The 20,889-nt window shown below is 44.9% G+C and overlaps 21 non-coding genes across 21 annotated transcripts; all 21 read left to right on the forward strand.

Moving 5' to 3' along the window:
* The first annotated feature begins 733 nt into the window (after positions 1-733).
* TRNAV-CAC lies at positions 734-806 on the forward strand. The gene has a single exon. It is a non-coding gene; the product is annotated as a tRNA-Val (tRNA).
* Positions 807-1,490: 684 nt separating this feature from the next.
* On the forward strand, positions 1,491-1,563 carry TRNAV-CAC. The gene has a single exon. It is a non-coding gene; the product is annotated as a tRNA-Val (tRNA).
* A 396-nt stretch (positions 1,564-1,959) lies between these two features.
* On the forward strand, positions 1,960-2,032 carry TRNAV-AAC. Its single transcript has one exon. It is a non-coding gene; the product is annotated as a tRNA-Val (tRNA).
* A 1,514-nt stretch (positions 2,033-3,546) lies between these two features.
* On the forward strand, positions 3,547-3,619 carry TRNAV-CAC. The gene has a single exon. It is a non-coding gene; the product is annotated as a tRNA-Val (tRNA).
* Positions 3,620-4,015: 396 nt separating this feature from the next.
* TRNAV-AAC lies at positions 4,016-4,088 on the forward strand. The gene has a single exon. It is a non-coding gene; the product is annotated as a tRNA-Val (tRNA).
* A 1,512-nt stretch (positions 4,089-5,600) lies between these two features.
* On the forward strand, positions 5,601-5,673 carry TRNAV-CAC. The gene has a single exon. It is a non-coding gene; the product is annotated as a tRNA-Val (tRNA).
* A 396-nt stretch (positions 5,674-6,069) lies between these two features.
* TRNAV-AAC lies at positions 6,070-6,142 on the forward strand. Its single transcript has one exon. It is a non-coding gene; the product is annotated as a tRNA-Val (tRNA).
* Positions 6,143-7,656: 1,514 nt separating this feature from the next.
* TRNAV-CAC lies at positions 7,657-7,729 on the forward strand. Its single transcript has one exon. It is a non-coding gene; the product is annotated as a tRNA-Val (tRNA).
* A 396-nt stretch (positions 7,730-8,125) lies between these two features.
* On the forward strand, positions 8,126-8,198 carry TRNAV-AAC. The gene has a single exon. It is a non-coding gene; the product is annotated as a tRNA-Val (tRNA).
* Positions 8,199-9,711: 1,513 nt separating this feature from the next.
* TRNAV-CAC lies at positions 9,712-9,784 on the forward strand. Its single transcript has one exon. It is a non-coding gene; the product is annotated as a tRNA-Val (tRNA).
* A 398-nt stretch (positions 9,785-10,182) lies between these two features.
* Positions 10,183-10,255, forward strand: TRNAV-AAC. Its single transcript has one exon. It is a non-coding gene; the product is annotated as a tRNA-Val (tRNA).
* A 1,513-nt stretch (positions 10,256-11,768) lies between these two features.
* TRNAV-CAC lies at positions 11,769-11,841 on the forward strand. The gene has a single exon. It is a non-coding gene; the product is annotated as a tRNA-Val (tRNA).
* Positions 11,842-12,237: 396 nt separating this feature from the next.
* Positions 12,238-12,310, forward strand: TRNAV-AAC. Its single transcript has one exon. It is a non-coding gene; the product is annotated as a tRNA-Val (tRNA).
* Positions 12,311-13,823: 1,513 nt separating this feature from the next.
* Positions 13,824-13,896, forward strand: TRNAV-CAC. Its single transcript has one exon. It is a non-coding gene; the product is annotated as a tRNA-Val (tRNA).
* Positions 13,897-14,292: 396 nt separating this feature from the next.
* On the forward strand, positions 14,293-14,365 carry TRNAV-AAC. Its single transcript has one exon. It is a non-coding gene; the product is annotated as a tRNA-Val (tRNA).
* Positions 14,366-15,878: 1,513 nt separating this feature from the next.
* On the forward strand, positions 15,879-15,951 carry TRNAV-CAC. The gene has a single exon. It is a non-coding gene; the product is annotated as a tRNA-Val (tRNA).
* Positions 15,952-16,347: 396 nt separating this feature from the next.
* On the forward strand, positions 16,348-16,420 carry TRNAV-AAC. Its single transcript has one exon. It is a non-coding gene; the product is annotated as a tRNA-Val (tRNA).
* A 1,514-nt stretch (positions 16,421-17,934) lies between these two features.
* TRNAV-CAC lies at positions 17,935-18,007 on the forward strand. Its single transcript has one exon. It is a non-coding gene; the product is annotated as a tRNA-Val (tRNA).
* Positions 18,008-18,403: 396 nt separating this feature from the next.
* On the forward strand, positions 18,404-18,476 carry TRNAV-AAC. Its single transcript has one exon. It is a non-coding gene; the product is annotated as a tRNA-Val (tRNA).
* Positions 18,477-19,989: 1,513 nt separating this feature from the next.
* Positions 19,990-20,062, forward strand: TRNAV-CAC. The gene has a single exon. It is a non-coding gene; the product is annotated as a tRNA-Val (tRNA).
* A 396-nt stretch (positions 20,063-20,458) lies between these two features.
* Positions 20,459-20,531, forward strand: TRNAV-CAC. The gene has a single exon. It is a non-coding gene; the product is annotated as a tRNA-Val (tRNA).
* Positions 20,532-20,889: the final 358 nt, after the last annotated feature.

A 20,889-nucleotide genomic window follows, 5' to 3' on the forward strand; every position in this document is an offset into this window, starting at 1 on the left:
CAGGTTGAGGTCTATTCACTGGAAGGTCCAACAGAAATGCAGCACTCTTCTCAACACACACAACAAGCAGGAGCCTGGAAAACAAAAAGCACAGGCCCTGACAAACAGTAAGTGTTTGACTTAAATCCCCCACCTAGTTCTGGGATTGGATACCCAACCAGGGAACCGATTGGCCCAGCGTCCAGACTCACCGATAAGTCGATCATCCGGGTCTTGGCTGGTCGACGTGGCAACCCTCCTGGAACAACCATGCACAGGAACGTGGCAGGGTAAGATCCTGACAGGTACACTGCCAAACTGAATTCTTTGGCTCCATAAGCCACTTCAAACAGAAAAAAAGATGCTACTTAGTTATGTTATCCACATTACTATTCTGCCTCCGCTCATCCCTCTTCAAATGCTGCATCCAATGCAAACACCGGCTGTGACGTAATGTGCTGGTCTTGGGACATGTATGATGTCATAGCATCACACCGATAACCGATTGGACAGGGAGACGCAGAGCCAAAAACACATTGAATGATGAGTACGTAGGCCCCTGTGTGGGAACACCGTTGCTAGAAAAGCAGCGGAGGGGGACCGGGCAGCGACAGGGGATACATAAGGCGAATACTACATTTTCTTATGCTTGGACATCACACTCAGCAGTTTAGACCATCAGTCTTTTTTTGCCCGAAAACCCTTCTAACTGCTATCCTTCTGAGGTAGTGCAGCCAACTTTGACATGAAGCAAGTTTCTGTAGTGTAGTGGCTATCACGTTCGCCTCACACGCGAAAGGTCCCCGGTTCGAAACCGGGCAGAAACATGTACATTTTCATAAGCGTTGAAAGAGCTTATGATGCATAATATCTAACCCCCACAACAAGTGACGGCATCTCTGCTTACTTCCAATTTTAAATAAAAATTTACACTTTTTAGGGGCTATTGGGGTAAAACAAAAGAATGCAAAGCTTAGCTTTCATAAACACTGAGTGGGTATGGAGACTTTGTACGGGCTTCTACAACCATGCACAGGAACGTGGCAGGGTAAGATCCTGACAGGTACACTGCCAAACTGAATTCTTTGGCTCCATAAGCCACTTCAAACAGAAAAAAAGATGCTACTTAGTTATGTTATCCACATTACTATTCTGCCTCCGCTCATCCCTCTTCAAATGCTGCATCCAATGCAAACACCGGCTGTGACGTAATGTGCTGGTCTTGGGACATGTATGATGTCATAGCATCACACCGATAACCGATTGGACAGGGAGACGCAGAGCCAAAAACACATTGAATGATGAGTACGTAGGCCCCTGTGTGGGAACACCGTTGCTAGAAAAGCAGCGGAGGGGGACCGGGCAGCGACAGGGGATACATAAGGCGAATACTACATTTTCTTATGCTTGGACATCACACTCAGCAGTTTAGACCATCAGTCTTTTTTGCCCGAAAACCCTTCTAACTGCTATCCTTCTGAGGTAGTGCAGCCAACTTTGACATGAAGCAAGTTTCTGTAGTGTAGTGGCTATCACGTTCGCCTCACACGCGAAAGGTCCCCGGTTCGAAACCGGGCAGAAACATGTACATTTTCATAAGCGTTGAAAGAGCTTATGATGCATAATATCTAACCCCCACAACAAGTGACGGCATCTCTGCTTACTTCCAATTTTAAATGAAATTTACACTTTTTAGGGGCTATTGGGGTAAAACAAAAGAATGCAAAGCTTAGCTTTCATAAACACTGAGTGGGTATGGAGACTTTGTACGGGGCTTACACCCTGATCTTTTATCTCATCCAAATAATTCAGATCAAAGATCATAATAATAGTCAGATTTTTGTAGAATTATAGTGCATAAACTTAGACTTACCTATAGCTGTAAATGCTGGTCTCCAGGAACATTATAGCTAGTTTGTTCAAAAAAACATGTTTGACCGTTATGCCCACTTACATACCCAACGTACCAAGCGCATGGCTGTTTCTGTAGTGTAGTGGTTATCACGTTCGCCTAACACGCGAAAGGTCCCCGGTTCGAAACCGGGCAGAAACATACAAAACCTGCTTTTGTTATTTCTTTCAAGATGCATGGGTGACAGAAGCCTCTGCCACTATCAAGCCAGATGCCTCTACAAAGAGAAAAAAGACACAAACCATGTGAGGTGACTGAACAACTTTGGAAACGTTTGTCCGTTGAAATGTAACAAGGAACGATCGTTTTAGCCCAGCCATGATAGACCGTTATCCTTTGAAAAGAAGCCAGCCGCGTGTAATCATCTTCATCCGATGGTCAGACAAAAGATATTTTGTTCAAAATAAGATCGTGCGTGGGCGAAAGATCTTTCTTTGAAAGAACGTTCCAGGAAAGAGCTTTTGTCCATCGCCCCGGTTTCATTGAACGCGTACGGGCAGTTTGAACAACTGTAATGCCTATTACGGACTAAGATGTGTTTGGCTGTGTCTGTGAAACCAATGCTCACCAGGTGTTTGTTTGTTCATCTGCTGTTCAAGTAACGTCTATCTAAAGTGTCTGACCACCTTAAGGCTACCCCTAGGTGTTTACCAGAGAACGCCAAAAGGCCGGTTGGACTTGGCTACTAGGGACCCAGGCTAAGTCTACCGAGTACGCAGGCAGAAAACAGGTGCGAGCTCATAGGCAACACACCTATCAGAAGCCAAGGAGTAGCAGAAGAGTAAAACAAGCCAGAGTCTAAGCCAGGAGAGTTAGCATAAGTCAAAACACAATACGGGTGTTAATCCAATAACAAGGCAAAGAGTAAAAGCCAGCAGATTCACTAGAAACCTAATCAGTAGACAAGGGGTAAATATTGAAACAGGTTGAGGTCTATTCACTGGAAGGTCCAACAGAAATGCAGCACTCTTCTCAACACACACAACAAGCAGGAGCCTGGAAAACAAAAAGCACAGGCCCTGACAAACAGTAAGTGTTTGACTTAAATCCCCCACCTAGTTCTGGGATTGGATACCCAACCAGGGAACCGATTGGCCCAGCGTCCAGACTCACCGATAAGTCGATCATCCGGGTCTTGGCTGGTCGACGTGGCAACCCTCCTGGAACAACCATGCACAGGAACGTGGCAGGGTAAGATCCTGACAGGTACACTGCCAAACTGAATTCTTTGGCTCCATAAGCCACTTCAAACAGAAAAAAAGATGCTACTTAGTTATGTTATCCACATTACTATTCTGCCTCCGCTCATCCCTCTTCAAATGCTGCATCCAATGCAAACACCGGCTGTGACGTAATGTGCTGGTCTTGGGACATGTATGATGTCATAGCATCACACCGATAACCGATTGGACAGGGAGACGCAGAGCCAAAAACACATTGAATGATGAGTACGTAGGCCCCTGTGTGGGAACACCGTTGCTAGAAAAGCAGCGGAGGGGGGAACGGGCAGCGACAGGGGATACATAAGGCGAATACTACATTTTCTTATGCTTGGACATCACACTCAGCAGTTTAGACCATCAGTCTTTTCTGCCCGAAAACCCTTCTAACTGCTATCCTTCTGAGGTAGTGCAGCCAACTTTGACATGAAGCAAGTTTCTGTAGTGTAGTGGCTATCACGTTCGCCTCACATGCGAAAGGTCCCCGGTTCGAAACCGGGCAGAAACATGTACATTTTCATAAGCGTTGAAAGAGCTTATGATGCATAATATCTAACCCCCACAACAAGTGACGGCATCTCTGCTTACTTCCAATTTTAAATGAAATTTACACTTTTTAGGGGCTATTGGGGTAAAACAAAAGAATGCAAAGCTTAGCTTTCATAAACACTGAGTGGGTATGGAGACTTTGTACGGGGCTTACACCCTGATCTTTTATCTCATCCAAATAATTCAGATCAAAGATCATAATAATAGTCAGATTTTTGTAGAATTATAGTGCATAAACTTAGACTTACCTATAGCTGTAAATGCTGGTCTCCAGGAACATTATAGCTAGTTTGTTCAAAAAAACATGTTTGACCGTTATGCCCACTTACATACCCAACGTACCAAGCGCATGGCTGTTTCTGTAGTGTAGTGGTTATCACATTCGCCTAACACGCGAAAGGTCCCCGGTTCGAAACCGGGCAGAAACATACAAAACCTGCTTTTGTTATTTCTTTCAAGATGCATGGGTGACAGAAGCCTCTGCCACTATCAAGCCAGATGCCTCTACAAAGAGAAAAAAGACACAAACCATGTGAGGTGACTGAACAACTTTGGAAACGTTTGTCCGTTGAAATGTAACAAGGAACGATCGTTTTAGCCCAGCCATGATAGACCGTTATCCTTTGAAAAGAAGCCAGCCGCGTGTAATCATCTTCATCCGATGGTCAGACAAAAGATATTTTGTTCAAAATAAGATCGTGCGTGGGCGAAAGATCTTTCTTTGAAAGAACGTTCCAGGAAAGAGCTTTTGTCCATCGCCCCGGTTTCATTGAACGCGTACGGGCAGTTTGAACAACTGTAATGCCTATTACGGACTAAGATGTGTTTGGCTGTGTCTGTGAAACCAATGCTCACCAGGTGTTTGTTTGTTCATCTGCTGTTCAAGTAACGTCTATCTAAAGTGTCTGACCACCTTAAGGCTACCCCTAGGTGTTTACCAGAGAACGCCAAAAGGCCGGTTGGACTTGGCTACTAGGGACCCAGGCTAAGTCTACCGAGTACGCAGGCAGAAAACAGGTGCGAGCTCATAGGCAACACACCTATCAGAAGCCAAGGAGTAGCAGAAGAGTAAAACAAGCCAGAGTCTAAGCCAGGAGAGTTAGCATAAGTCAAAACACAATACGGGTGTTAATCCAATAACAAGGCAAAGAGTAAAAGCCAGCAGATTCACTAGAAACCTAATCAGTAGACAAGGGGTAAATATTGAAACAGGTTGAGGTCTATTCACTGGAAGGTCCAACAGAAATGCAGCACTCTTCTCAACACACACAACAAGCAGGAGCCTGGAAAACAAAAAGCACAGGCCCTGACAAACAGTAAGTGTTTGACTTAAATCCCCCACCTAGTTCTGGGATTGGATACCCAACCAGGGAACCGATTGGCCCAGCGTCCAGACTCACCGATAAGTCGATCATCCGGGTCTTGGCTGGTCGACGTGGCAACCCTCCTGGAACAACCATGCACAGGAACGTGGCAGGGTAAGATCCTGACAGGTACACTGCCAAACTGAATTCTTTGGCTCCATAAGCCACTTCAAACAGAAAAAAAGATGCTACTTAGTTATGTTATCCACATTACTATTCTGCCTCCGCTCATCCCTCTTCAAATGCTGCATCCAATGCAAACACCGGCTGTGACGTAATGTGCTGGTCTTGGGACATGTATGATGTCATAGCATCACACCGATAAGCGATTGGACAGGGAGACGCAGAGCCAAAAACACATTGAATGATGAGTACGTAGGCCCCTGTGTGGGAACACCGTTGCTAGAAAAGCAGCGGAGGGGACCGGGCAGCGATAGGGGATACATAAGGCGAATACTACATTTTCTTATGCTTGGACATCACACTCAGCAGTTTAGACCATCAGTCTTTTCTGCCCGAAAACCCTTCTAACTGCTATCCTTCTGAGGTAGTGCAGCCAACTTTGACATGAAGCAAGTTTCTGTAGTGTAGTGGCTATCACGTTCGCCTCACACGCGAAAGGTCCCCGGTTCGAAACCGGGCAGAAACATGTACATTTTCATAAGCGTTGAAAGAGCTTATGATGCATAATATCTAACCCCCACAACAAGTGACGGCATCTCTGCTTACTTCCAATTTTAAATGAAATTTACACTTTTTAGGGGCTATTGGGGTAAAACAAAAGAATGCAAAGCTTAGCTTTCATAAACACTGAGTGGGTATGGAGACTTTGTACGGGGCTTACACCCTGATCTTTTATCTCATCCAAATAATTCAGATCAAAGATCATAATAATAGTCAGATTTTTGTAGAATTATAGTGCATAAACTTAGACTTACCTATAGCTGTAAATGCTGGTCTCCAGGAACATTATAGCTAGTTTGTTCAAAAAAACATGTTTGACCGTTATGCCCACTTACATACCCAACGTACCAAGCGCATGGCTGTTTCTGTAGTGTAGTGGTTATCACGTTCGCCTAACACGCGAAAGGTCCCCGGTTCGAAACCGGGCAGAAACATACAAAACCTGCTTTTGTTATTTCTTTCAAGATGCATGGGTGACAGAAGCCTCTGCCACTATCAAGCCAGATGCCTCTACAAAGAGAAAAAAGACACAAACCATGTGAGGTGACTGAACAACTTTGGAAACGTTTGTCCGTTGAAATGTAACAAGGAACGATCGTTTTAGCCCAGCCATGATAGACCGTTATCCTTTGAAAAGAAGCCAGCCGCGTGTAATCATCTTCATCCGATGGTCAGACAAAAGATATTTTGTTCAAAATAAGATCGTGCGTGGGCGAAAGATCTTTCTTTGAAAGAACGTTCCAGGAAAGAGCTTTTGTCCATCGCCCCGGTTTCATTGAACGCGTACGGGCAGTTTGAACAACTGTAATGCCTATTACGGACTAAGATGTGTTTGGCTGTGTCTGTGAAACCAATGCTCACCAGGTGTTTGTTTGTTCATCTGCTGTTCAAGTAACGTCTATCTAAAGTGTCTGACCACCTTAAGGCTACCCCTAGGTGTTTACCAGAGAACGCCAAAAGGCCGGTTGGACTTGGCTACTAGGGACCCAGGCTAAGTCTACCGAGTACGCAGGCAGAAAACAGGTGCGAGCTCATAGGCAACACACCTATCAGAAGCCAAGGAGTAGCAGAAGAGTAAAACAAGCCAGAGTCTAAGCCAGGAGAGTTAGCATAAGTCAAAACACAATACGGGTGTTAATCCAATAACAAGGCAAAGAGTAAAAGCCAGCAGATTCACTAGAAACCTAATCAGTAGACAAGGGGTAAATATTGAAACAGGTTGAGGTCTATTCACTGGAAGGTCCAACAGAAATGCAGCACTCTTCTCAACACACACAACAAGCAGGAGCCTGGAAAACAAAAAGCACAGGCCCTGACAAACAGTAAGTGTTTGACTTAAATCCCCCACCTAGTTCTGGGATTGGATACCCAACCAGGGAACCGATTGGCCCAGCGTCCAGACTCACCGATAAGTCGATCATCCGGGTCTTGGCTGGTCGACGTGGCAACCCTCCTGGAACAACCATGCACAGGAACGTGGCAGGGTAAGATCCTGACAGGTACACTGCCAAACTGAATTCTTTGGCTCCATAAGCCACTTCAAACAGAAAAAAAGATGCTACTTAGTTATGTTATCCACATTACTATTCTGCCTCCGCTCATCCCTCTTCAAATGCTGCATCCAATGCAAACACCGGCTGTGACGTAATGTGCTGGTCTTGGGACATGTATGATGTCATAGCATCACACCGATAACCGATTGGACAGGGAGACGCAGAGCCAAAAACACATTGAATGATGAGTACGTAGGCCCCTGTGTGGGAACACCGTTGCTAGAAAAGCAGCGGAGGGGGGACCGGGCAGCGACAGGGGATACATAAGGCGAATACTACATTTTCTTATGCTTGGACATCACACTCAGCAGTTTAGACCATCAGTCTTTTCTGCCCGAAAACCCTTCTAACTGCTATCCTTCTGAGGTAGTGCAGCCAACTTTGACATGAAGCAAGTTTCTGTAGTGTAGTGGCTATCACGTTCGCCTCACACGCGAAAGGTCCCCGGTTCGAAACCGGGCAGAAACATGTACATTTTCATAAGCGTTGAAAGAGCTTATGATGCATAATATCTAACCCCCACAACAAGTGACGGCATCTCTGCTTACTTCCAATTTTAAATGAAATTTACACTTTTTAGGGGCTATTGGGGTAAAACAAAAGAATGCAAAGCTTAGCTTTCATAAACACTGAGTGGGTATGGAGACTTTGTACGGGGCTTACACCCTGATCTTTTATCTCATCCAAATAATTCAGATCAAAGATCATAATAATAGTCAGATTTTTGTAGAATTATAGTGCATAAACTTAGACTTACCTATAGCTGTAAATGCTGGTCTCCAGGAACATTATAGCTAGTTTGTTCAAAAAAACATGTTTGACCGTTATGCCCACTTACATACCCAACGTACCAAGCGCATGGCTGTTTCTGTAGTGTAGTGGTTATCACGTTCGCCTAACACGCGAAAGGTCCCCGGTTCGAAACCGGGCAGAAACATACAAAACCTGCTTTTGTTATTTCTTTCAAGATGCATGGGTGACAGAAGCCTCTGCCACTATCAAGCCAGATGCCTCTACAAAGAGAAAAAAGACACAAACCATGTGAGGTGACTGAACAACTTTGGAAACGTTTGTCCGTTGAAATGTAACAAGGAACGATCGTTTTAGCCCAGCCATGATAGACCGTTATCCTTTGAAAAGAAGCCAGCCGCGTGTAATCATCTTCATCCGATGGTCAGACAAAAGATATTTTGTTCAAAATAAGATCGTGCGTGGGCGAAAGATCTTTCTTTGAAAGAACGTTCCAGGAAAGAGCTTTTGTCCATCGCCCCGGTTTCATTGAACGCGTACGGGCAGTTTGAACAACTGTAATGCCTATTACGGACTAAGATGTGTTTGGCTGTGTCTGTGAAACCAATGCTCACCAGGTGTTTGTTTGTTCATCTGCTGTTCAAGCAACGTCTATCTAAAGTGTCTGACCACCTTAAGGCTACCCCTAGGTGTTTACCAGAGAACGCCAAAAGGCCGGTTGGACTTGGCTACTAGGGACCCAGGCTAAGTCTACCGAGTACGCAGGCAGAAAACAGGTGCGAGCTCATAGGCAACACACCTATCAGAAGCCAAGGAGTAGCAGAAGAGTAAAACAAGCCAGAGTCTAAGCCAGGAGAGTTAGCATAAGTCAAAACACAATACGGGTGTTAATCCAATAACAAGGCAAAGAGTAAAAGCCAGCAGATTCACTAGAAACCTAATCAGTAGACAAGGGGTAAATATTGAAACAGGTTGAGGTCTATTCACTGGAAGGTCCAACAGAAATGCAGCACTCTTCTCAACACACACAACAAGCAGGAGCCTGGAAAACAAAAAGCACAGGCCCTGACAAACAGTAAGTGTTTGACTTAAATCCCCCACCTAGTTCTGGGATTGGATACCCAACCAGGGAACCGATTGGCCCAGCGTCCAGACTCACCGATAAGTCGATCATCCGGGTCTTGGCTGGTCGACGTGGCAACCCTCCTGGAACAACCATGCACAGGAACGTGGCAGGGTAAGATCCTGACAGGTACACTGCCAAACTGAATTCTTTGGCTCCATAAGCCACTTCAAACAGAAAAAAAGATGCTACTTAGTTATGTTATCCACATTACTATTCTGCCTCCGCTCATCCCTCTTCAAATGCTGCATCCAATGCAAACACCGGCTGTGACGTAATGTGCTGGTCTTGGGACATGTATGATGTCATAGCATCACACCGATAACCGATTGGACAGGGAGACGCAGAGCCAAAAACACATTGAATGATGAGTACGTAGGCCCCTGTGTGGGAACACCGTTGCTAGAAAAGCAGCGGAGGGGAACCGGGCAGCGACAGGGGATACATAAGGCGAATACTACATTTTCTTATGCTTGGACATCACACTCAGCAGTTTAGACCATCAGTCTTTTTTGCCCGAAAACCCTTCTAACTGCTATCCTTCTGAGGTAGTGCAGCCAACTTTGACATGAAGCAAGTTTCTGTAGTGTAGTGGCTATCACGTTCGCCTCACACGCGAAAGGTCCCCGGTTCGAAACCGGGCAGAAACATGTACATTTTCATAAGCGTTGAAAGAGCTTATGATGCATAATATCTAACCCCCACAACAAGTGACGGCATCTCTGCTTACTTCCAATTTTAAATAAAAAATTTACACTTTTTAGGGGCTATTGGGGTAAAACAAAAGAATGCAAAGCTTAGCTTTCATAAACACTGAGTGGGTATGGAGACTTTGTACGGGGCTTACACCCTGATCTTTTATCTCATCCAAATAATTCAGATCAAAGATCATAATAATAGTCAGATTTTTGTAGAATTATAGTGCATAAACTTAGACTTACCTATAGCTGTAAATGCTGGTCTCCAGGAACATTATAGCTAGTTTGTTCAAAAAAACATGTTTGACCGTTATGCCCACTTACATACCCAACGTACCAAGCGCATGGCTGTTTCTGTAGTGTAGTGGTTATCACGTTCGCCTAACACGCGAAAGGTCCCCGGTTCGAAACCGGGCAGAAACATACAAAACCTGCTTTTGTTATTTCTTTCAAGATTCATGGGTGACAGAAGCCTCTGCCACTATCAAGCCAGATGCCTCTACAAAGAGAAAAAAGACACAAACCATGTGAGGTGACTGAACAACTTTGGAAACGTTTGTCCGTTGAAATGTAACAAGGAACGATCGTTTTAGCCCAGCCATGATAGACCGTTATCCTTTGAAAAGAAGCCAGCCGCGTGTAATCATCTTCATCCGATGGTCAGACAAAAGATATTTTGTTCAAAATAAGATCGTGCGTGGGCGAAAGATCTTTCTTTGAAAGAACGTTCCAGGAAAGAGCTTTTGTCCATCGCCCCGGTTTCATTGAACGCGTACGGGCAGTTTGAACAACTGTAATGCCTATTACGGACTAAGATGTGTTTGGCTGTGTCTGTGAAACCAATGCTCACCAGGTGTTTGTTTGTTCATCTGCTGTTCAAGTAACGTCTATCTAAAGTGTCTGACCACCTTAAGGCTACCCCTAGGTGTTTACCAGAGAACGCCAAAAGGCCGGTTGGACTTGGCTACTAGGGACCCAGGCTAAGTCTACCGAGTACGCAGGCAGAAAACAGGTGCGAGCTCATAGGCAACACACCTATCAGAAGCCAAGGAGTAGCAGAAGAGTAAAACAAGCCAGAGTCTAAGCCAGGAGAGTTAGCATAAGTCAAAACACAATACGGGTGTTAATCCAATAACAAGGCAAAGAGTAAAAGCCAGCAGATTCACTAGAAACCTAATCAGTAGACAAGGGGTAAATATTGAAACAGGTTGAGGTCTATTCACTGGAAGGTCCAACAGAAATGCAGCACTCTTCTCAACACACACAACAAGCAGGAGCCTGGAAAACAAAAAGCACAGGCCCTGACAAACAGTAAGTGTTTGACTTAAATCCCCCACCTAGTTCTGGGATTGGATACCCAACCAGGGAACCGATTGGCCCAGCGTCCAGACTCACCGATAAGTCGATCATCCGGGTCTTGGCTGGTCGACGTGGCAACCCTCCTGGAACAACCATGCACAGGAACGTGGCAGGGTAAGATCCTGACAGGTACACTGCCAAACTGAATTCTTTGGCTCCATAAGCCACTTCAAACAGAAAAAAAGATGCTACTTAGTTATGTTATCCACATTACTATTCTGCCTCCGCTCATCCCTCTTCAAATGCTGCATCCAATGCAAACACCGGCTGTGACGTAATGTGCTGGTCTTGGGACATGTATGATGTCATAGCATCACACCGATAACCGATTGGACAGGGAGACGCAGAGCCAAAAACACATTGAATGATGAGTACGTAGGCCCCTGTGTGGGAACACCGTTGCTAGAAAAGCAGCGGAGGGGGACCGGGCAGCGACAGGGGATACATAAGGCGAATACTACATTTTCTTATGCTTGGACATCACACTCAGCAGTTTAGACCATCAGTCTTTTCTGCCCGAAAACCCTTCTAACTGCTATCCTTCTGAGGTAGTGCAGCCAACTTTGACATGAAGCAAGTTTCTGTAGTGTAGTGGCTATCACGTTCGCCTCACACGCGAAAGGTCCCCGGTTCGAAACCGGGCAGAAACATGTACATTTTCATAAGCGTTGAAAGAGCTTATGATGCATAATATCTAACCCCCACAACAAGTGACGGCATCTCTGCTTACTTCCAATTTTAAATGAAATTTACACTTTTTAGGGGCTATTGGGGTAAAACAAAAGAATGCAAAGCTTAGCTTTCATAAACACTGAGTGGGTATGGAGACTTTGTACGGGGCTTACACCCTGATCTTTTATCTCATCCAAATAATTCAGATCAAAGATCATAATAATAGTCAGATTTTTGTAGAATTATAGTGCATAAACTTAGACTTACCTATAGCTGTAAATGCTGGTCTCCAGGAACATTATAGCTAGTTTGTTCAAAAAAACATGTTTGACCGTTATGCCCACTTACATACCCAACATACCAAGCGCATGGCTGTTTCTGTAGTGTAGTGGTTATCACGTTCGCCTAACACGCGAAAGGTCCCCGGTTCGAAACCGGGCAGAAACATACAAAACCTGCTTTTGTTATTTCTTTCAAGATGCATGGGTGACAGAAGCCTCTGCCACTATCAAGCCAGATGCCTCTACAAAGAGAAAAAAGACACAAACCATGTGAGGTGACTGAACAACTTTGGAAACGTTTGTCCGTTGAAATGTAACAAGGAACGATCGTTTTAGCCCAGCCATGATAGACCGTTATCCTTTGAAAAGAAGCCAGCCGCGTGTAATCATCTTCATCCGATGGTCAGACAAAAGATATTTTGTTCAAAATAAGATCGTGCGTGGGCGAAAGATCTTTCTTTGAAAGAACGTTCCAGGAAAGAGCTTTTGTCCATCGCCCCGGTTTCATTGAACGCGTACGGGCAGTTTGAACAACTGTAATGCCTATTACGGACTAAGATGTGTTTGGCTGTGTCTGTGAAACCAATGCTCACCAGGTGTTTGTTTGTTCATCTGCTGTTCAAGTAACGTCTATCTAAAGTGTCTGACCACCTTAAGGCTACCCCTAGGTGTTTACCAGAGAACGCCAAAAGGCCGGTTGGACTTGGCTACTAGGGACCCAGGCTAAGTCTACCGAGTACGCAGGCAGAAAACAGGTGCGAGCTCATAGGCAACACACCTATCAGAAGCCAAGGAGTAGCAGAAGAGTAAAACAAGCCAGAGTCTAAGCCAGGAGAGTTAGCATAAGTCAAAACACAATACGGGTGTTAATCCAATAACAAGGCAAAGAGTAAAAGCCAGCAGATTCACTAGAAACCTAATCAGTAGACAAGGGGTAAATATTGAAACAGGTTGAGGTCTATTCACTGGAAGGTCCAACAGAAATGCAGCACTCTTCTCAACACACACAACAAGCAGGAGCCTGGAAAACAAAAAGCACAGGCCCTGACAAACAGTAAGTGTTTGACTTAAATCCCCCACCTAGTTCTGGGATTGGATACCCAACCAGGGAACCGATTGGCCCAGCGTCCAGACTCACCGATAAGTCGATCATCCGGGTCTTGGCTGGTCGACGTGGCAACCCTCCTGGAACAACCATGCACAGGAACGTGGCAGGGTAAGATCCTGACAGGTACACTGCCAAACTGAATTCTTTGGCTCCATAAGCCACTTCAAACAGAAAAAAAGATGCTACTTAGTTATGTTATCCACATTACTATTCTGCCTCCGCTCATCCCTCTTCAAATGCTGCATCCAATGCAAACACCGGCTGTGACGTAATGTGCTGGTCTTGGGACATGTATGATGTCATAGCATCACACCGATAACCGATTGGACAGGGAGACGCAGAGCCAAAAACACATTGAATGATGAGTACGTAGGCCCCTGTGTGGGAACACCGTTGCTAGAAAAGCAGCGGAGGGGGACCGGGCAGCGACAGGGGATACATAAGGCGAATACTACATTTTCTTATGCTTGGACATCACACTCAGCAGTTTAGACCATCAGTCTTTTCTGCCCGAAAACCCTTCTAACTGCTATCCTTCTGAGGTAGTGCAGCCAACTTTGACATGAAGCAAGTTTCTGTAGTGTAGTGGCTATCACGTTCGCCTCACACGCGAAAGGTCCCCGGTTCGAAACCGGGCAGAAACATGTACATTTTCATAAGCGTTGAAAGAGCTTATGATGCATAATATCTAACCCCCACAACAAGTGACGGCATCTCTGCTTACTTCCAATTTTAAATGAAATTTACACTTTTTAGGGGCTATTGGGGTAAAACAAAAGAATGCAAAGCTTAGCTTTCATAAACACTGAGTGGGTATGGAGACTTTGTACGGGGCTTACACCCTGATCTTTTATCTCATCCAAATAATTCAGATCAAAGATCATAATAATAGTCAGATTTTTGTAGAATTATAGTGCATAAACTTAGACTTACCTATAGCTGTAAATGCTGGTCTCCAGGAACATTATAGCTAGTTTGTTCAAAAAAACATGTTTGACCGTTATGCCCACTTACATACCCAACATACCAAGCGCATGGCTGTTTCTGTAGTGTAGTGGTTATCACGTTCGCCTAACACGCGAAAGGTCCCCGGTTCGAAACCGGGCAGAAACATACAAAACCTGCTTTTGTTATTTCTTTCAAGATGCATGGGTGACAGAAGCCTCTGCCACTATCAAGCCAGATGCCTCTACAAAGAGAAAAAAGACACAAACCATGTGAGGTGACTGAACAACTTTGGAAACGTTTGTCCGTTGAAATGTAACAAGGAACGATCGTTTTAGCCCAGCCATGATAGACCGTTATCCTTTGAAAAGAAGCCAGCCGCGTGTAATCATCTTCATCCGATGGTCAGACAAAAGATATTTTGTTCAAAATAAGATCGTGCGTGGGCGAAAGATCTTTCTTTGAAAGAACGTTCCAGGAAAGAGCTTTTGTCCATCGCCCCGGTTTCATTGAACGCGTACGGGCAGTTTGAACAACTGTAATGCCTATTACGGACTAAGATGTGTTTGGCTGTGTCTGTGAAACCAATGCTCACCAGGTGTTTGTTTGTTCATCTGCTGTTCAAGCAACGTCTATCTAAAGTGTCTGACCACCTTAAGGCTACCCCTAGGTGTTTACCAGAGAACGCCAAAAGGCCGGTTGGACTTGGCTACTAGGGACCCAGGCTAAGTCTACCGAGTACGCAGGCAGAAAACAGGTGCGAGCTCATAGGCAACACACCTATCAGAAGCCAAGGAGTAGCAGAAGAGTAAAACAAGCCAGAGTCTAAGCCAGGAGAGTTAGCATAAGTCAAAACACAATACGGGTGTTAATCCAATAACAAGGCAAAGAGTAAAAGCCAGCAGATTCACTAGAAACCTAATCAGTAGACAAGGGGTAAATATTGAAACAGGTTGAGGTCTATTCACTGGAAGGTCCAACAGAAATGCAGCACTCTTCTCAACACACACAACAAGCAGGAGCCTGGAAAACAAAAAGCACAGGCCCTGACAAACAGTAAGTGTTTGACTTAAATCCCCCACCTAGTTCTGGGATTGGATACCCAACCAGGGAACCGATTGGCCCAGCGTCCAGACTCACCGATAAGTCGATCATCCGGGTCTTGGCTGGTCGACGTGGCAACCCTCCTGGAACAACCATGCACAGGAACGTGGCAGGGTAAGATCCTGACAGGTACACTGCCAAACTGAATTCTTTGGCTCCATAAGCCACTTCAAACAGAAAAAAAGATGCTACTTAGTTATGTTATCCACATTACTATTCTGCCTCCGCTCATCCCTCTTCAAATGCTGCATCCAATGCAAACACCGGCTGTGACGTAATGTGCTGGTCTTGGGACATGTATGATGTCATAGCATCACACCGATAACCGATTGGACAGGGAGACGCAGAGCCAAAAACACATTGAATGATGAGTACGTAGGCCCCTGTGTGGGAACACCGTTGCTAGAAAAGCAGCGGAGGGGAACCGGGCAGCGACAGGGGATACATAAGGCGAATACTACATTTTCTTATGCTTGGACATCACACTCAGCAGTTTAGACCATCAGTCTTTTCTGCCCGAAAACCCTTCTAACTGCTATCCTTCTGAGGTAGTGCAGCCAACTTTGACATGAAGCAAGTTTCTGTAGTGTAGTGGCTATCACGTTCGCCTCACACGCGAAAGGTCCCCGGTTCGAAACCGGGCAGAAACATGTACATTTTCATAAGCGTTGAAAGAGCTTATGATGCATAATATCTAACCCCCACAACAAGTGACGGCATCTCTGCTTACTTCCAATTTTAAATGAAATTTACACTTTTTAGGGGCTATTGGGGTAAAACAAAAGAATGCAAAGCTTAGCTTTCATAAACACTGAGTGGGTATGGAGACTTTGTACGGGGCTTACACCCTGATCTTTTATCTCATCCAAATAATTCAGATCAAAGATCATAATAATAGTCAGATTTTTGTAGAATTATAGTGCATAAACTTAGACTTACCTATAGCTGTAAATGCTGGTCTCCAGGAACATTATAGCTAGTTTGTTCAAAAAAACATGTTTGACCGTTATGCCCACTTACATACCCAACGTACCAAGCGCATGGCTGTTTCTGTAGTGTAGTGGTTATCACGTTCGCCTAACACGCGAAAGGTCCCCGGTTCGAAACCGGGCAGAAACATACAAAACCTGCTTTTGTTATTTCTTTCAAGATGCATGGGTGACAGAAGCCTCTGCCACTATCAAGCCAGATGCCTCTACAAAGAGAAAAAAGACACAAACCATGTGAGGTGACTGAACAACTTTGGAAACGTTTGTCCGTTGAAATGTAACAAGGAACGATCGTTTTAGCCCAGCCATGATAGACCGTTATCCTTTGAAAAGAAGCCAGCCGCGTGTAATCATCTTCATCCGATGGTCAGACAAAAGATATTTTGTTCAAAATAAGATTGTGCGTGGGCGAAAGATCTTTCTTTGAAAGAACGTTCCAGGAAAGAGCTTTTGTCCATCGCCCCGGTTTCATTGAACGCGTACGGGCAGTTTGAACAACTGTAATGCCTATTACGGACTAAGATGTGTTTGGCTGTGTCTGTGAAACCAATGCTCACCAGGTGTTTGTTTGTTCATCTGCTGTTCAAGCAACGTCTATCTAAAGTGTCTGACCACCTTAAGGCTACCCCTAGGTGTTTACCAGAGAACGCCAAAAGGCCGGTTGGACTTGGCTACTAGGGACCCAGGCTAAGTCTACCGAGTACGCAGGCAGAAAACAGGTGCGAGCTCATAGGCAACACACCTATCAGAAGCCAAGGAGTAGCAGAAGAGTAAAACAAGCCAGAGTCTAAGCCAGGAGAGTTAGCATAAGTCAAAACACAATACGGGTGTTAATCCAATAACAAGGCAAAGAGTAAAAGCCAGCAGATTCACTAGAAACCTAATCAGTAGACAAGGGGTAAATATTGAAACAGGTTGAGGTCTATTCACTGGAAGGTCCAACAGAAATGCAGCACTCTTCTCAACACACACAACAAGCAGGAGCCTGGAAAACAAAAAGCACAGGCCCTGACAAACAGTAAGTGTTTGACTTAAATCCCCCACCTAGTTCTGGGATTGGATACCCAACCAGGGAACCGATTGGCCCAGCGTCCAGACTCACCGATAAGTCGATCATCCGGGTCTTGGCTGGTCGACGTGGCAACCCTCCTGGAACAACCATGCACAGGAACGTGGCAGGGTAAGATCCTGACAGGTACACTGCCAAACTGAATTCTTTGGCTCCATAAGCCACTTCAAACAGAAAAAAAGATGCTACTTAGTTATGTTATCCACATTACTATTCTGCCTCCGCTCATCCCTCTTCAAATGCTGCATCCAATGCAAACACCGGCTGTGACGTAATGTGCTGGTCTTGGGACATGTATGATGTCATAGCATCACACCGATAACCGATTGGACAGGGAGACGCAGAGCCAAAAACACATTGAATGATGAGTACGTAGGCCCCTGTGTGGGAACACCGTTGCTAGAAAAGCAGCGGAGGGGGAACCGGGCAGCGACAGGGGATACATAAGGCGAATACTACATTTTCTTATGCTTGGACATCACACTCAGCAGTTTAGACCATCAGTCTTTTCTGCCCGAAAACCCTTCTAACTGCTATCCTTCTGAGGTAGTGCAGCCAACTTTGACATGAAGCAAGTTTCTGTAGTGTAGTGGCTATCACGTTCGCCTCACACGCGAAAGGTCCCCGGTTCGAAACCGGGCAGAAACATGTACATTTTCATAAGCGTTGAAAGAGCTTATGATGCATAATATCTAACCCCCACAACAAGTGACGGCATCTCTGCTTACTTCCAATTTTAAATGAAATTTACACTTTTTAGGGGCTATTGGGGTAAAACAAAAGAATGCAAAGCTTAGCTTTCATAAACACTGAGTGGGTATGGAGACTTTGTACGGGGCTTACACCCTGATCTTTTATCTCATCCAAATAATTCAGATCAAAGATCATAATAATAGTCAGATTTTTGTAGAATTATAGTGCATAAACTTAGACTTACCTATAGCTGTAAATGCTGGTCTCCAGGAACATTATAGCTAGTTTGTTCAAAAAAACATGTTTGACCGTTATGCCCACTTACATGCCAAACGTACCAAGCGCATGGCTGTTTCTGTAGTGTAGTGGTTATCACGTTCGCCTAACACGCGAAAGGTCCCCGGTTCGAAACCGGGCAGAAACATACAAAACCTGCTTTTGTTATTTCTTTCAAGATGCATGGGTGACAGAAGCCTCTGCCACTATCAAGCCAGATGCCTCTACAAAGAGAAAAAAGACACAAACCATGTGAGGTGACTGAACAACTTTGGAAACGTTTGTCCGTTGAAATGTAACAAGGAACGATCGTTTTAGCCCAGCCATGATAGACCGTTATCCTTTGAAAAGAAGCCAGCCGCGTGTAATCATCTTCATCCGATGGTCAGACAAAAGATATTTTGTTCAAAATAAGATCGTGCGTGGGCGAAAGATCTTTCTTTGAAAGAACGTTCCAGGAAAGAGCTTTTGTCCATCGCCCCGGTTTCATTGAACGCGTACGGGCAGTTTGAACAACTGTAATGCCTATTACGGACTAAGATGTGTTTGGCTGTGTCTGTGAAACCAATGCTCACCAGGTGTTTGTTTGTTCATCTGCTGTTCAAGTAACGTCTATCTAAAGTGTCTGACAACCTTAAGGCTACCCCTAGGTGTTTACCAGAGAACGCCAAAAGGCCGGTTGGACTTGGCTACTAGGGACCCAGGCTAAGTCTACCGAGTACGCAGGCAGAAAACAGGTGCGAGCTCATAGGCAACACACCTATCAGAAGCCAAGGAGTAGCAGAAGAGTAAAACAAGCCAGAGTCTAAGCCAGGAGAGTTAGCATAAGTCAAAACACAATACGGGTGTTAATCCAATAACAAGGCAAAGAGTAAAAGCCAGCAGATTCACTAGAAACCTAATCAGTAGACAAGGGGTAAATATTGAAACAGGTTGAGGTCTATTCACTGGAAGGTCCAACAGAAATGCAGCACTCTTCTCAACACACACAACAAGCAGGAGCCTGGAAAACAAAAAGCACAGGCCCTGACAAACAGTAAGTGTTTGACTTAAATCCCCCACCTAGTTCTGGGATTGGATACCCAACCAGGGAACCGATTGGCCCAGCGTCCAGACTCACCGATAAGTCGATCATCCGGGTCTTGGCTGGTCGACGTGGCAACCCTCCTGGAACAACCATGCACAGGAACGTGGCAGGGTAAGATCCTGACAGGTACACTGCCAAACTGAATTCTTTGGCTCCATAAGCCACTTCAAACAGAAAAAAAGATGCTACTTAGTTATGTTATCCACATTACTATTCTGCCTCCGCTCATCCCTCTTCAAATGCTGCATCCAATGCAAACACCGGCTGTGACGTAATGTGCTGGTCTTGGGACATGTATGATGTCATAGCATCACACCGATAACCGATTGGACAGGGAGACGCAGAGCCAAAAACACATTGAATGATGAGTACGTAGGCCCCTGTGTGGGAACACCGTTGCTAGAAAAGCAGCGGAGGGGAACCGGGCAGCGACAGGGGATACATAAGGCGAATACTACATTTTCTTATGCTTGGACATCACACTCAGCAGTTTAGACCATCAGTCTTTTTTGCCCGAAAACCCTTCTAACTGCTATCCTTCTGAGGTAGTGCAGCCAACTTTGACATGAAGCAAGTTTCTGTAGTGTAGTGGCTATCACGTTCGCCTCACACGCGAAAGGTCCCCGGTTCGAAACCGGGCAGAAACATGTACATTTTCATAAGCGTTGAAAGAGCTTATGATGCATAATATCTAACCCCCACAACAAGTGACGGCATCTCTGCTTACTTCCAATTTTAAATGAAATTTACACTTTTTAGGGGCTATTGGGGTAAAACAAAAGAATGCAAAGCTTAGCTTTCATAAACACTGAGTGGGTATGGAGACTTTGTACGGGGCTTACACCCTGATCTTTTATCTCATCCAAATAATTCAGATCAAAGATCATAATAATAGTCAGATTTTTGTAGAATTATAGTGCATAAACTTAGACTTACCTATAGCTGTAAATGCTGGTCTCCAGGAACATTATAGCTAGTTTGTTCAAAAAAACATGTTTGACCGTTATGCCCACTTACATACCCAACATACCAAGCGCATGGCTGTTTCTGTAGTGTAGTGGTTATCACGTTCGCCTCACACGCGAAAGGTCCCCGGTTCGAAACCGGGCAGAAACATACAAAACCTGCTTTTGTTATTTCTTTCAAGATGCATGGGTGACAGAAGCCTCTGCCACTATCAAGCCAGATGCCTCTACAAAGAGAAAAAAGACACAAACCATGTGAGGTGACTGAACAACTTTGGAAACGTTTGTCCGTTGAAATGTAACAAGGAACGATCGTTTTAGCCCAGCCATGATAGACCGTTATCCTTTGAAAAGAAGCCAGCCGCGTGTAATCATCTTCATCCGATGGTCAGACAAAAGATATTTTGTTCAAAATAAGATCGTGCGTGGGCGAAAGATCTTTCTTTGAAAGAACGTTCCAGGAAAGAGCTTTTGTCCATCGCCCCGGTTTCATTGAACGCGTCGGCAGT

The sequence above is a fragment of the Bufo bufo genome, chromosome 1, assembly GCF_905171765.1.
Source record: "Bufo bufo chromosome 1, aBufBuf1.1, whole genome shotgun sequence".
Lineage (NCBI taxonomy): Eukaryota > Metazoa > Chordata > Amphibia > Anura > Bufonidae > Bufo > Bufo bufo.